Raw genomic sequence first — 12,522 nt, forward strand, 5'->3', positions numbered from 1 at the left:
CTCAAAGCTTATTCATAGACTTTATACATTAAAAAGTGCTTTTTTAATTCATTAAAAAGGTTTTTTTTTAATCATTAGGCACTAGAAACTAAGAAATTATATTTGCCATTTTCTGTTGACTTTTTCTGATATAATGGATATAAGAGTTATAACTGAAAAAAAGAAAAATGGTCTCAAATATACCTACTCTGGTACTGGCTGAAGCCTGAATGCTCATCTCAGAGAAGTGGTGAGTATGGCTGTAATGAAGATTTTAGAGCTGAGGCCAGCCAAAGACATTGAAAAGAACTCAGAAAGGTAATTCTGACTGACTATAGACACAATTAATACATGTTTGCAGTTAAATAATAGCAACTAATATTTATTGAGAATGTACACAACTCCACACATGATATTCTAACCTTTATGCATGTTTAAACATTTGATTTGAAAAACAACACTTTAAGGTATATACTACTAATAATTAACCCCACATCGTAGATGGTGAAATGGAAAAGTCCAAGAGATAAGGTAACTTTCCCGGACTTTCTTTGTGGTGAAGCCAGGATTCAAACACAAGAAGTGCAATTAAAAAACAAGAAAAGATAGGAAGAAAATAAGAAGAAGAAGAAAGGAAAGGAAAGGAAAAAGACAAAAGAAATTAAAGTTATACAGGTTGGAAAGAGAAAAGATAAACTTTATTTGCAGATGACTGGATCCTATTAGTAAAACTCCTGAGGAATGCACAGAAAAATTACTAGAAAAAAATAGATCAAGCAAAGTTTTAGGGTACATGACCAACAAACAAAAATTTATTTTATTTCAATATTCTAATAATGAAAAACCTAAAAATAAAAATAATAACTTTTTTCTTAAATTTTTCTTAAATTATTATTATTAGTATCAATAAGAGCTTAGGGATAAATATAACAAAGGAAGTAACATTTTTATACTGAAAACTACAAAACGTTGCTGAGATAAATTAAAGAAGATCTAAGTAGATAAATAATATATATTTGTGAACTGGAATACTCAAAGTAGATAAGGAAATAATATATATTCGTGAACTGGAATACTCAAAATTATGAAGATGTCAATTCTACCAGATTTTATGTATATATTTAACATAAACCCTGTCAAAAACGTGAAATGTTTTTATTTTTGTTGTTGCCAACAATGGATATGCTGATCCTACAATGTCTGGAAATACAAAGAACCTAAAATATCCAAAATAAATTTGAAAAAAAAAAAAAACTTGGAGAACTTATAGTACCCAATTTTAAACTTACCATAAAGTCATAGTAATTAAGACAATGTGGTATGGGCACACAGATTGGTGAAACAATTGAAAGTCCAAAATAAACTCTTACGTTTACTATCAATTGATTTTCAATGAAGATACCAAGATAATTCAATGAACAAAGCACTAACTTCCTTTCTCAAAAGTGTTTTTGTTTTGCGGATGTCCGATTGACTCAGCTCCATATGTTGAAAAGATTATTTTTTTCTGCAAGTCTAAAATTATTTCAAAATTAAACAAAAAAGAAAATAACAAAGACTATTTAATATTTTCAGACCTTGTTTTTCCTCTACTACTCACAGATGTCTGAAGCCAGGAACTGTGAGATGTGTTCATGTCTCAGTATACCCTCTGGCCCTGTACCTCATTTCACAGTGCTATGCTAGGGAGTTGCCATAGTGACATTAAGCAGAGAAAGATCACAGCTTGTTTATATGCTGTTGGGAAGGGGGATAGGAACTATTAATGCTGTGGAAGAGAGATGATTGAAGGAGCAGGTTTTGAGTATGTGAAGGAGATGGGATCCAATGTATAAGTGAGCATATTATTACAAGACAGGAGCACAGACATCCTTGGGCCTCTCCAATGGAAGGAGAGGCTGTGTGAAGAGTAAAAGATGCAGGAACATCAGACGATATGGTGCTGGGAAGAATGAGGTCATTCTTTATTTTCTTTTTTTACTATCTTTTTATTCAGTGAAGGAAGAGGTAGAGACACTAGTTCGAGCTGTGTTGATAACAAAAGAAAGAAAGAAGAAAGAAAGAAAGAGAAAAGAAAGAAAGAAAGAAAGAAAGAAAGAAAGAAAGAAAGAAAGAAAAAAAGAAGTGTGAATATGTCTTCCTGGAGAATAGAACAAACAGTTGACTGTAGAGAGGTAGAGGATTGTACAGCACTGGTAAATTACTTAAGGTTTGCTGTCATAAATTTAAAGCACACCCCAGTCAGCACAATTATATTAAACATAATGCTTATGAAGCAGATGGGAGTTGTGTAACCAGGTCTGTGGTTTTGCTACTTCCGTGTGATGGAATGAAAAGGGAACAAAAGAATTGAGGGTGTGTGCAAGGAGTGGTCATTATGATGGGTTATGGAACACAAGCTCAAAATCAGAGGAAATGAGAAAGAGGCAAACTTTGAAAAAATTGTTGAATCAAGCAATATAGCATTTATTGCTTGAAAAATCATCTCATTGAAATCACTAGACATTCTGAAGGAGATAGATAAAGCAAACATTTTTAAAATGCAAAACTGTTCTTACAACATGTAGAGTCAATACACAGAAGCCAATACTGAAAAGTGAGGTGAAACTAAAATGATAAGATAACATGAAACCAGGATATACTATGGAGACATCAAACCTAAAGCTTTAGTTTTAATGGCCATATTTAGGAAAGGGAGGCAAGTAATGGTGAGGATTGAAACTTAGGCTGCCACATGAACTTGGAACATTTCAGTGACTACGTCCTCAGTGAAAAAGTCAATTGGCAAAATAAATAAATAAATAAATAAATAAATAAATAAATAAATAAATTTAAAGTAATAAAAAATAATAAAAAAATCTAATCTCTGCTTAGATTGCAAAATATGGATTCATAATTATAGCCAACTAAACATTCATTCAAGATTAAGGGTAACAGACATTTTCACATGAACAAAAGCAGAGATGCTTGATGTTTACTTCAATAATACAGAAAACAAGCCCAGAGAAAAATATGAAATCCTATAAGGAACGGTGATAAAATAATCAAATGTAAAATAAATATAAAAATTGCTGTATACACCAAAAATAATAACATTCACGGGGGATGCACTCAAAACAGGATACAATTAAAATATTAAAAAAGCATCAACAGGTGCATTGAAGGAAGGTGACTGGAATTAAAATGCTTTTTAGTTTTTAGAGAAAGGGTAGAGACACTGATTAAGACTTTAGTAGATTAAATGTGTCTTGTTAAAATTTCAAGGCTGAGTATAGTGTTTGAAAGAGTACAGATGAAAAGGCATTGAAGAATTTTATCTGAAAGAAAGCAAGAAGAAAGAAATGAGGTGCATAGGAAAATAGAACAGACAAAGCACAAAAGAGGATAGAAGTAACTCTAAATATATTAGTAACAATAGATGTAAATGGAGCAAACTAGCCAGGTCAATTCAGATATAGAGTTGACCATCAAACACATTAGGTTTTAGGGCATCAACCCCCTGTGCAGTCAAAAATCCATGTATAACTTTTGACTCCCCCAAATTGTTAAGTACTAATATTGCACTGTTGACTGGAAGCCTTACTGATAACATAGTCAGTTTACCTATATTCTGTATGTTATTGGTATTATATGCTGTATTCTTATAATAAAGTAAGATAGAGAAAATAAAATGTTATTAAAAATCATAAGAAAAAGAAAATACATTTACAGTATGTAATATGAAATGTATGAATATGAAATGTATGAAACTCCATTTATAGTTATTTGCATTTACATTACAGTATTATGCTGTATTTATTTAAAAAAATCTGTAAGTGGGCCTACACAGATTGAATCTGTGTTGTTCAAAGGTCAACTGCATGTTGGAAAAAACATATAACTATGTGTCATTTCTAAGATACCCTTTTAAGATGAAAACACAGATATTTTGAAAGGAGAAAGATTGATATGTATATATACATATGTGTATGTATATATGTACATGTGTATATATGTACATGTATATACATGTATATGTATATATATGTATATGTATATATACATATACATATGTGTGTATATATATATACATATTTCTTTTTCAATCCATATATATATATATATATATATTTGCTTAACCAACTGAGCCACCCAGGTGCCCTGTATCTGATTAATTTCTAATCTTAGATATATATGATATGTATATCATATATGTAAATATTAACTAAAAGAAACTAAAAGAAAATATGTAAATATTAACTAAAAGAAACAGCTACATTAATATCAGACAACATAGTCCTTAAAGAGGAAAAGAATTATCTGGGTTAAAAGAGGTTACTATCTATTGTGGTTCCTAAAAGTGGTAATGGGCTTATCAGCAAAGGGAAAAACTGTAAGGTCTGGCAAACACTTCAGATTAATTACTTAAAGGTATAGCAGGTGGAACTTCTTATTGGTAAGCCTATCAGAGAAGCTAGTTTTGAAAGAGAGAATGTGTCCATGAATAAAGCAAGGGGGCATGTATTTGTCTTTCAAACTCATGATGTCTAGGGTGGGCCAGGAAAAGAAAGTTGTAAGGGCTATAAGTGAAACAGAATATTAGCAGGTTTCATTCTGAGTATAACTGAAAAAACGTCACATATGAGATTTTTAAGAAGTAAAAATAACATTACACTTTTAAGTGTTTCCTTTACCTTAGGCTTGGCCAAATTGCAAACTTAAAGAGAGAAGAAACAGTCTCAGGGAAGGGAAAGTCAGATTTCCTAAGTGAATTTTTACATAAACAGGATGAAATTAATTAATGGAACTGATTTACTGAGTTTGCTCAGGGGTCTGAATCTCATATTTTGCAATGCTGTTATGATGATCGTAGTGGATACACTTTGACCCATTTTTGAGAGCCACTTTTTGGTGTGGAAGAGACTCTAGATATCAGGAGAAAATAGTGATTTGTCCTAAATTATTTTTACATTTACTTTTCTCCTTGAATTAATAGAAAAATACAAGCATCCTTTGTTAAACATTGTATCTGACTAATTTCTCTTTTTCTAAGTTTATTTTTATGTATTTTTGAGAGAGAGATAGAGTTCCAACAGGGGAGGGACAGACAGAGGGAGTCAGAATTCCAGGCAGACTCCATGCTATCCCCACAGAGCTGGATGAGGGGCTCGAATTCACAAAGCATGAGATCATGACCTGAGCCAAAATCAAGAGTTGATGCTTAACTGACTGAGCCACCCAGACATCCTGTATCTGACTTCTTCCTAATCTTAGAATAATTGTGGTTCAACGTGAAGTCATTAGAAATGGAGTGGTGAATATATATTTAACCCTATCACATGAGAAATTAAATGTTCTTTTAACTTTCTCCAAAAGTAAAAGAAAAAAATGGATGCCAAAAATAGTCTAAAAAAGAATTGATATCCCAAACTTTATTTTGCTTTATTTCAATATTAGGTTCTCTTCAGTGTATAAAATTAGAATCTGCTTTTATTCTAAATGACCACAACAGTAAAATAGAACTTAAAAACCAGGCAAAATGAGCTTATGTGAGGCTACACAGTTTTCAGATTTCAGTTTCTCTATGCATTAAATCATCAGTGGTCTTTGATAATTACAAAATGAGTCTGAATAATATTTGCTATATTATATAGATTTTTTATTTTTATTTTTTATTTTTTTAATGTTTATTTATTTTTGAGAGAGAGAGAGACAGAGCGTGAACAGGGGAGGGGCAGAGAGAGAGGGAGACACAGAATCGGAAGCAGGCTCCAGGCTCTGAGCTGTCAGCACAGAGCCCACCGTGGGGCTCAAACTCATGAACCATGAGATTATGACCTGGGCCAAAGTCAGATGCTTAACCGACTGAGCTACCCAGGCACACCTAGATTTTATTTTTTAACTACAGTGATCTCCATGGCTTATCATCTACAAAAATAACACATATGGGAATTATCATGGCTTAAAGTATAAAAAAATGAAGTCATTCAACTTAAGTGAACATAGCTCAGAAGGAAATAATTAATTTCTTTTTCTTGAAATGGGAATGCTTATTTTCTCTCTGGTTATTAAGTGAATACTTAAAAGTCAAATGTTCAGATAAATATTTCTCAACTTAGCCAATGTAGTTATTAAATTGATATCTGATTTCAACACTTTATTAAGACTCTTAGTAAAAAGCATACATGTTCTTATTAAGCATAATTTGTGACTTTATTAACTGAAAAAAATCTATGGCCAACAACGTCACATTTTTAGTGCTTTGAATCAATAAAACACTCTCAAAATCTATATTGTACTTGCTAATAATTGTCTTCTTTACAAGTACAGCTATTCTGCTCTCCACTGAAGCAAATAACTCTAAAATTTATATTCTCTAAAAAAGACTTCACTAATTAGAAGAGAGCATTTTCCTGTATCTTTAATCTTTAGGCCAAAAAATACTTTTGAAACATTAACATATGTTGCTTTTGCTTCCTTGGTCTTGTCCATAGAAAATTACAACAAAGATGAATATAGATCAAGAAAAAAGAATGTCCTGTCTTTATTTTTTCTTAAAAAGTCTGTTTTTTGACTTCCTTTTCCAGTTAAGATATAGAAAGTCCCAAGAGATTCTGCTAAAATATCAGCAAAGAAGATGCAAAGAAAGCCAATGGAGCTGATTTCCAGAAAGTAATCAACTCTTTCTAGAAAAGAGAGGCCAATAGCTGCTCCTATCTTTAGACATGCAACAATAAGATCAGGGAAATCCATCATAGGTGGGGTAAGGAGAAACTAGCAGAACTTCTAATGGATGTATATGGGCTAGACTGAGATGCTGAAATCCCTAGAAGTTCCAGCTACAAAGGAGTCATGAATCCACCACCAATGTCCTCCCAGGGGCCAAACAAATAGAATTTGTTTTCCATCGTTTATAGCAGCACTTTCAACAATAGCCAAATTATGGAAAGAGTCTAAATGTCCATCAGCTGATGAATGGATAAAGAAGATGTGGTTTATATATACAATGGAATACTACTTTGTAATGAGAAAGAATGAAATCTGGCCATTTGTAGCAACGTGAATGGAACTGGAAAGTGTTATGCCAAGTGAAATAAGTCAGGCAGAGAAAGACAGATACCATATGTTTTCACTTATATGTGGATTCTGAGAAACTCAACAGAAGACCATGGGGGAGGGGAAGAGGGAAAAAGAGTTACAGAGAGGGAAGGAGGCAAACCATAAGAGACTCTTAAATACTGAGAACAAACTGAGGGTTGATGGAGGGGGGGGAGGGGAAAGTGGGTGATGGGCATTGAGGAGGGCACCTGTTGGGATGAGCACTGGGTGTTGTATGGAAACCAATTTGACAATAAATTTCATGTATTGAAAAAAAAAGATTTTGTTTCGTGTATGTTGTCTTAAAAAAAAAAGAATTTGTTTTCCGAATATTGGAAACAGGCAGGGGAAATAAAACATTGCTCCTTGAAGTACACAAGTGTAATACACGAGTGTAATTACACAAGTGTAATACAGTAGCCTGCAGAAAGAAGAGGGAAGGGCAAGAAATCTGAGAAAAATCCTTCAAGGTACACTAGTTCTCACAGAATGCAAAGCTGCATTTCATATATGCCATTTGAAATCTGTGGTTGTGACAAAGTAACTGCATTTGTGAAATATTTTGGATATATAGAATTAAAATATAGGACAAGAAAAGCACAAAGTATAGGTAAGGAAAATGTAAATAACTGTTATGAAGTTCTTACAATGGTTATGAAATAATATAAAAACAATATATTATTTGAAGTGTATAATATATAATGCATAATATATATGATACATAATATATGATTATATATAATACAGAATATATTATTTAACTATAAATAGTATATTTTTGAAGGCAGTCTGCCATGAGTTAAAAATATATATTATAATCATAGAACAACACAAAAATAACATAAAGAGATCTATCTAAAGGTCAGTGTGACACATAAAACTAAATACAAAAAAATTATGTGAGTCACCTAAATGATTCAAGGAAAGGAAATACAAGGAAGGAAAAAACAAACAGAATTTTAAAATAAAAGGTAGGCACAACAATAACAATATTACATTAGTGTAAATGGACCAAATACTTTAAATAAAAGTTAGAGATTTCCAGGCTTGATAAAAAAACACAAAAACCAAGCATATGATATTTATAAGAAAAATATTTAGATTTAGATTATGGTAGACAGACTCCAAAAGTAGTCTTGTGATTCCTGCACCCTGTGTGATACCTTCTCTTTGACCATGGGTGTGATTTCCTTCTAAAGCATAGAATACAACAAAGATAATAGCATGTAGACAGAAGATTTGAAAAACACTATCAATGAATTTTACCTAATTGATACTTATAGACTATACATAGGTATTTACGGTAGCATTTCCAAATAAACATGAACATTCACCAAGCTAGAGCATTCTAGATTATAAACATGTCTTAGTACATTCCAAAGAATGGGAGACATACAGAATATGACTTCTTCCTACAATATAATTAATTAGAAATTAAAAACAAGAAATTATCTATAAAATCTCAAAAATATGTTTAAATTAAGCAACACACTTCAGAAGAACCCATTAAGGCAAAAAAGAAATCACATGAGTAACTGGAACATATTTTGAAGTAATGATAACTAAAGGATAATAAAAGCATTTGTAAAAATAGGAGACACAGCTAAAGCAGTGTTTTTAAAAAGTTACGATTTTGAATGGCTATGTTAAAAAGAAGAGCAATCTATTATATATATTTCCATCTTAAGAAGTAAAAACAAATAAAACACCAAAATAAAACTCTAGCAAATTAAACCCAAGTTAAGCAGAAAAAAGAAAGTAAGAGCATTGAAAGAAGTTATCAATGGAATAGAAAATAGACAATTAAAGAAAATCAATAAGTCAAGAGTTTGCTCTTTGAAAAATAATATAATTACTAAATATCAAGATAAAAATATTACTAAAAACAAGAATAAAGACTTTTTTTAGACATTAAAAAGTAAGGAAATAGTTTGAACAACTTTTATGAATGAATTTTACAATATACCTAAATTGTAAAAAATCATATGAAAGATTCAAATTAACAAAATCAATACAGAAAGAAATAGAAAATATGAATAGCCCCATATATTATAAAAAATTAAATTTCTTATTTAAGATTTTTCTCAGAGAAAACTTCAAATTTAAATGATTTCACTGGTGAATACTATCAAACATATGAGAAAGAAACCCTACCAATCTTGAGCGTACTCTTTCAGAAAATAGAGGAGAATTGTATGTTTTTCATACATTTTTTTCAACTCAATATTCAAGCCTTAACATATTAAATCATATAAAGATACTACAAATAAAAGAATTACAGACCAATGTAACTCATGAATACAGATGCAAAAATCCTTAGCAAATATTAGTGAATCAAATTCAGCAATACATAGAAAGATAATATAGCATTTCCAAGTAGGGCTTATTCTAGAAATTCAAGATTGGTTTAGGGTTAAACTTTAATTATTGAAATTCACCCCCTTAATAGTATAAAGGAGAGTAACTAGATGATCACTTTAAGAAATGATCTTGGATTGGTTATAATTGCAAAATGTGTCCAGACAAATAAAAGCACAGACAACCTTTCATACCTTTGGGGATACCAGTGTGGATCGAAGCAGAAGGATGATTCTCAGTCCCTCAGACTTAGAACCAAAGCAGCAGAGTGAATGAGACAGTGGACCTGACATACGAGAATATATAAATGTGTTTACATATCTCTTTAAATAAAATGCAAGAGTAATTAATTAAATCTAACATCAGTAATTAGTAATTAACATTAAAACTTAATTGTAGTAATTTGAGTTTTGCATGTGTGTATGTGATTTCCAGAATTTCAATATTGGACACATGTCACTTTTTTTTAAGTTAGGGGAATTACCCAATAAGGTCATTTTAAAAAGAAGAAACAGAATAGAAATGAGGATAATTAATACTGACAGGATAGAAAACTTTTTATCAGGGTTTACACATTTCTAAATATCCCTTAAGTGCACGCACACACACACACACACACACACACACACACACCACTGTGGTTATGAATCAGTTTCTGTCTATAGGGACAAAAAAAGGTGACCAATGTGGTCCTTAGCAGAGCCACAGACAGGTAGTTTGATACTAAAAGGGCTGACAGTCCTCAGAGAGAAAGCATAGGGTCTGTGTCACCATCACAGTGTAAGACCGCACAAGGGAGACCCATGGAGATGTCCCTTCAGCCTGGTGTAAATAAAAGAGCCTGAGAAAGGCAAGGGAACTTAGAGCATATTTAGCAAATAGCTTCTGCTAGTTCAGATCCAACTGCTCAAGTTTCTATTCATGCTGTGCTGAGAGATGTCAATAATCTGTAAAACATCCTCTTAATAGAATTCTCAGTTATCAGAGGCTATTGTTATATCCATTACTGATTGTCTTGAAAACCAAGAACAAATGACTCTCTCCTAGACCCCACAAGCATCATGTAAGCAGAGCCCTGACTTATATGCATGAGGAGAAAAAAAATTAAAGGGCTATTTTCAAGGTGCTAAAACACAGCTGCCAAGCTTCCTATGACTAATTGTAGGTTGCCATTACAACCTTGCCATTGTAATTGTTTGGTTACTATATTTTCTCCCAGGAGAGATCCAAGTTTATAAGACTAGGCATGTTTAACAGTAGATGTCTCTGAAAAAGGAATTAAAGGTAGGTGCCATGAAACTTGAGAGGAGGGAGGATAGCAAAAATAAATTAGTCCTTGGGAGTCTGCTTTAAAAATAACTCTGTGATCAATACTTTTTCTGATAATCTTCTTTGAAAGTTTATTTATTTATTTTGGGAGAGAGAGCAAGCAGGGGGGAGAGAGAGAGGGAGAGGGAGAATCCCAAGCAGGTTCCCCTCTGTCAGTGCAGAGCCCTATGTGAGGCTTGACATCACAAACCATGAGATCACAACCTGAGCCCAAATCAAGAGTTAGATATTTAACTGACTGAGCCACGTAGGTGCCCCAATAATCTTTTTATTTCTTTCAAACCGAAAAAGCAATTGATCCCTCTGTAACTAAAGTTAAATAAGGTTTTCAGCAATGTAAACTAGAAACAGCCTTTTGTTTTCATTTGTTTCCTCCAAAGATGTGATTCTGAAGGGAGAGCTAGAACTGGTTTTTGTCTCATATCCATGAAACATTTTTATTGAGTAAAATTAACGCAAAAGGATGTCAAACAGCAACTCTGACCGCAATCCTGCGCTAAATGAATATGTTGTACGCTTGACATCTAACACCGAATTCCACTAGTCCTCACACCATTCTCCATTTAAAAAGACAACATCTGACTGTTTCTTGGAGTGATGGCAAATTCCACTTGGACACCTGCATGCCAGATGTGTGTAGCTACACATGCATGCTGCTATTCTGCAATATTTACCACCACAAACTGCTTTTCCCCTTTGGCTGAATTCAGAGCTAGAGCCATCAGAAAGCACCATGGCTCTTAAACAATTTTTTTTCTCATTACTCTTTTATCTGGTCATTCACATGTTTTCAGTTTTCCTTCTAACTCTATTTTTACATAACAGCTCTGATTCCAAATCCACAAGTCATCTCTTTTTCCCCTCGTTGAAAAAAATATTGAGAACTGGGGATTAATTGTGGCTTTTTCAATTTATTTTTATTTTTAAAATGTAGGCAGTGACAAATGGAGGGATATTAAGCTTCATTTTTCTGTTGGGTCAACCATAGGCAAAAGAACAAATAGATTTTTGAAGTTTTAATGAATCAACTCCAAATCTATTGAAAGTATTAGACCATGTCTATTTTTAAACATTATTTAATAGAAATAATCACTTTTTCATGTTCAGTGAGGGGTTGTTCTTTCTCACAGGTTTGGGCTTCGGGCTGGAAGGGAAAGTCACGCAGCAGATGGGCATTAAAAGTGGAAAGATCAAAGGGTGACATCACTGGAACTCAAGGTCTAGGAGTGGAGGGCCAGGTGGACACCAGAAGTATAAAGTTAATACGGTGTTTTGCTGCTACCAGCAGGCAGGAAGACCAGAGCAAACACAGCTACACGTGCAGAAATCCTCTATCAGCTGTTGGTAATTTGCTTGGATTATCCCAAATGGCTTGCTTAAATCCATCTCATATAATATTACCATGCAAATCCATGGTAGTCCTTGTACCATATCAATGTGTTAAGTTTTAAAATGAGCTGTGAATCACATGTCAAAGGTATTTAGGTAGTACTGCTAGATAAGTCCCTTACTGGTGGCCAAGGACTAATTTTAGCACTGTCATTCTGTGGGTTTCATATTCAATATAAAATATTGAAATTGTTATGAATACAATAATAATAACAAACATTTATTGAACACAGTGTTGGGCACTAGTGTAAGCATTTTACATGTATTATGTCATTTAATGTTCACGAGTTTCACATGGTAGGTAGTAATGTTATACCCATTCTGAAGATAAAGGAGGAAAAAAGACTGAGAGGTTAAGTAATTTCTTAAGATGATCTAGGTAGGAAATTG

The 12,522-nt window shown here is 32.7% G+C and overlaps 1 long non-coding RNA gene across 1 annotated transcript in view; it reads left to right on the forward strand.

The window, feature by feature from the left end:
- The window catches only part of LOC113600506 (uncharacterized), a 150,312-nt gene extending 138,188 nt beyond the window's left edge, over window positions 1–12,124 (forward strand). The window contains exon 7 of the long non-coding RNA XR_003421495.2: window positions 11,874–12,124. This is a non-coding gene — a long non-coding RNA (uncharacterized LOC113600506). The remainder of the gene's footprint in view (window positions 1–11,873) is intronic.
- Window positions 12,125–12,522: the final 398 nt, after the last annotated feature.

The sequence above is a fragment of the Acinonyx jubatus genome, chromosome B1 (assembly GCF_027475565.1).
Source record: "Acinonyx jubatus isolate Ajub_Pintada_27869175 chromosome B1, VMU_Ajub_asm_v1.0, whole genome shotgun sequence".
Lineage (NCBI taxonomy): Eukaryota > Metazoa > Chordata > Mammalia > Carnivora > Felidae > Acinonyx > Acinonyx jubatus.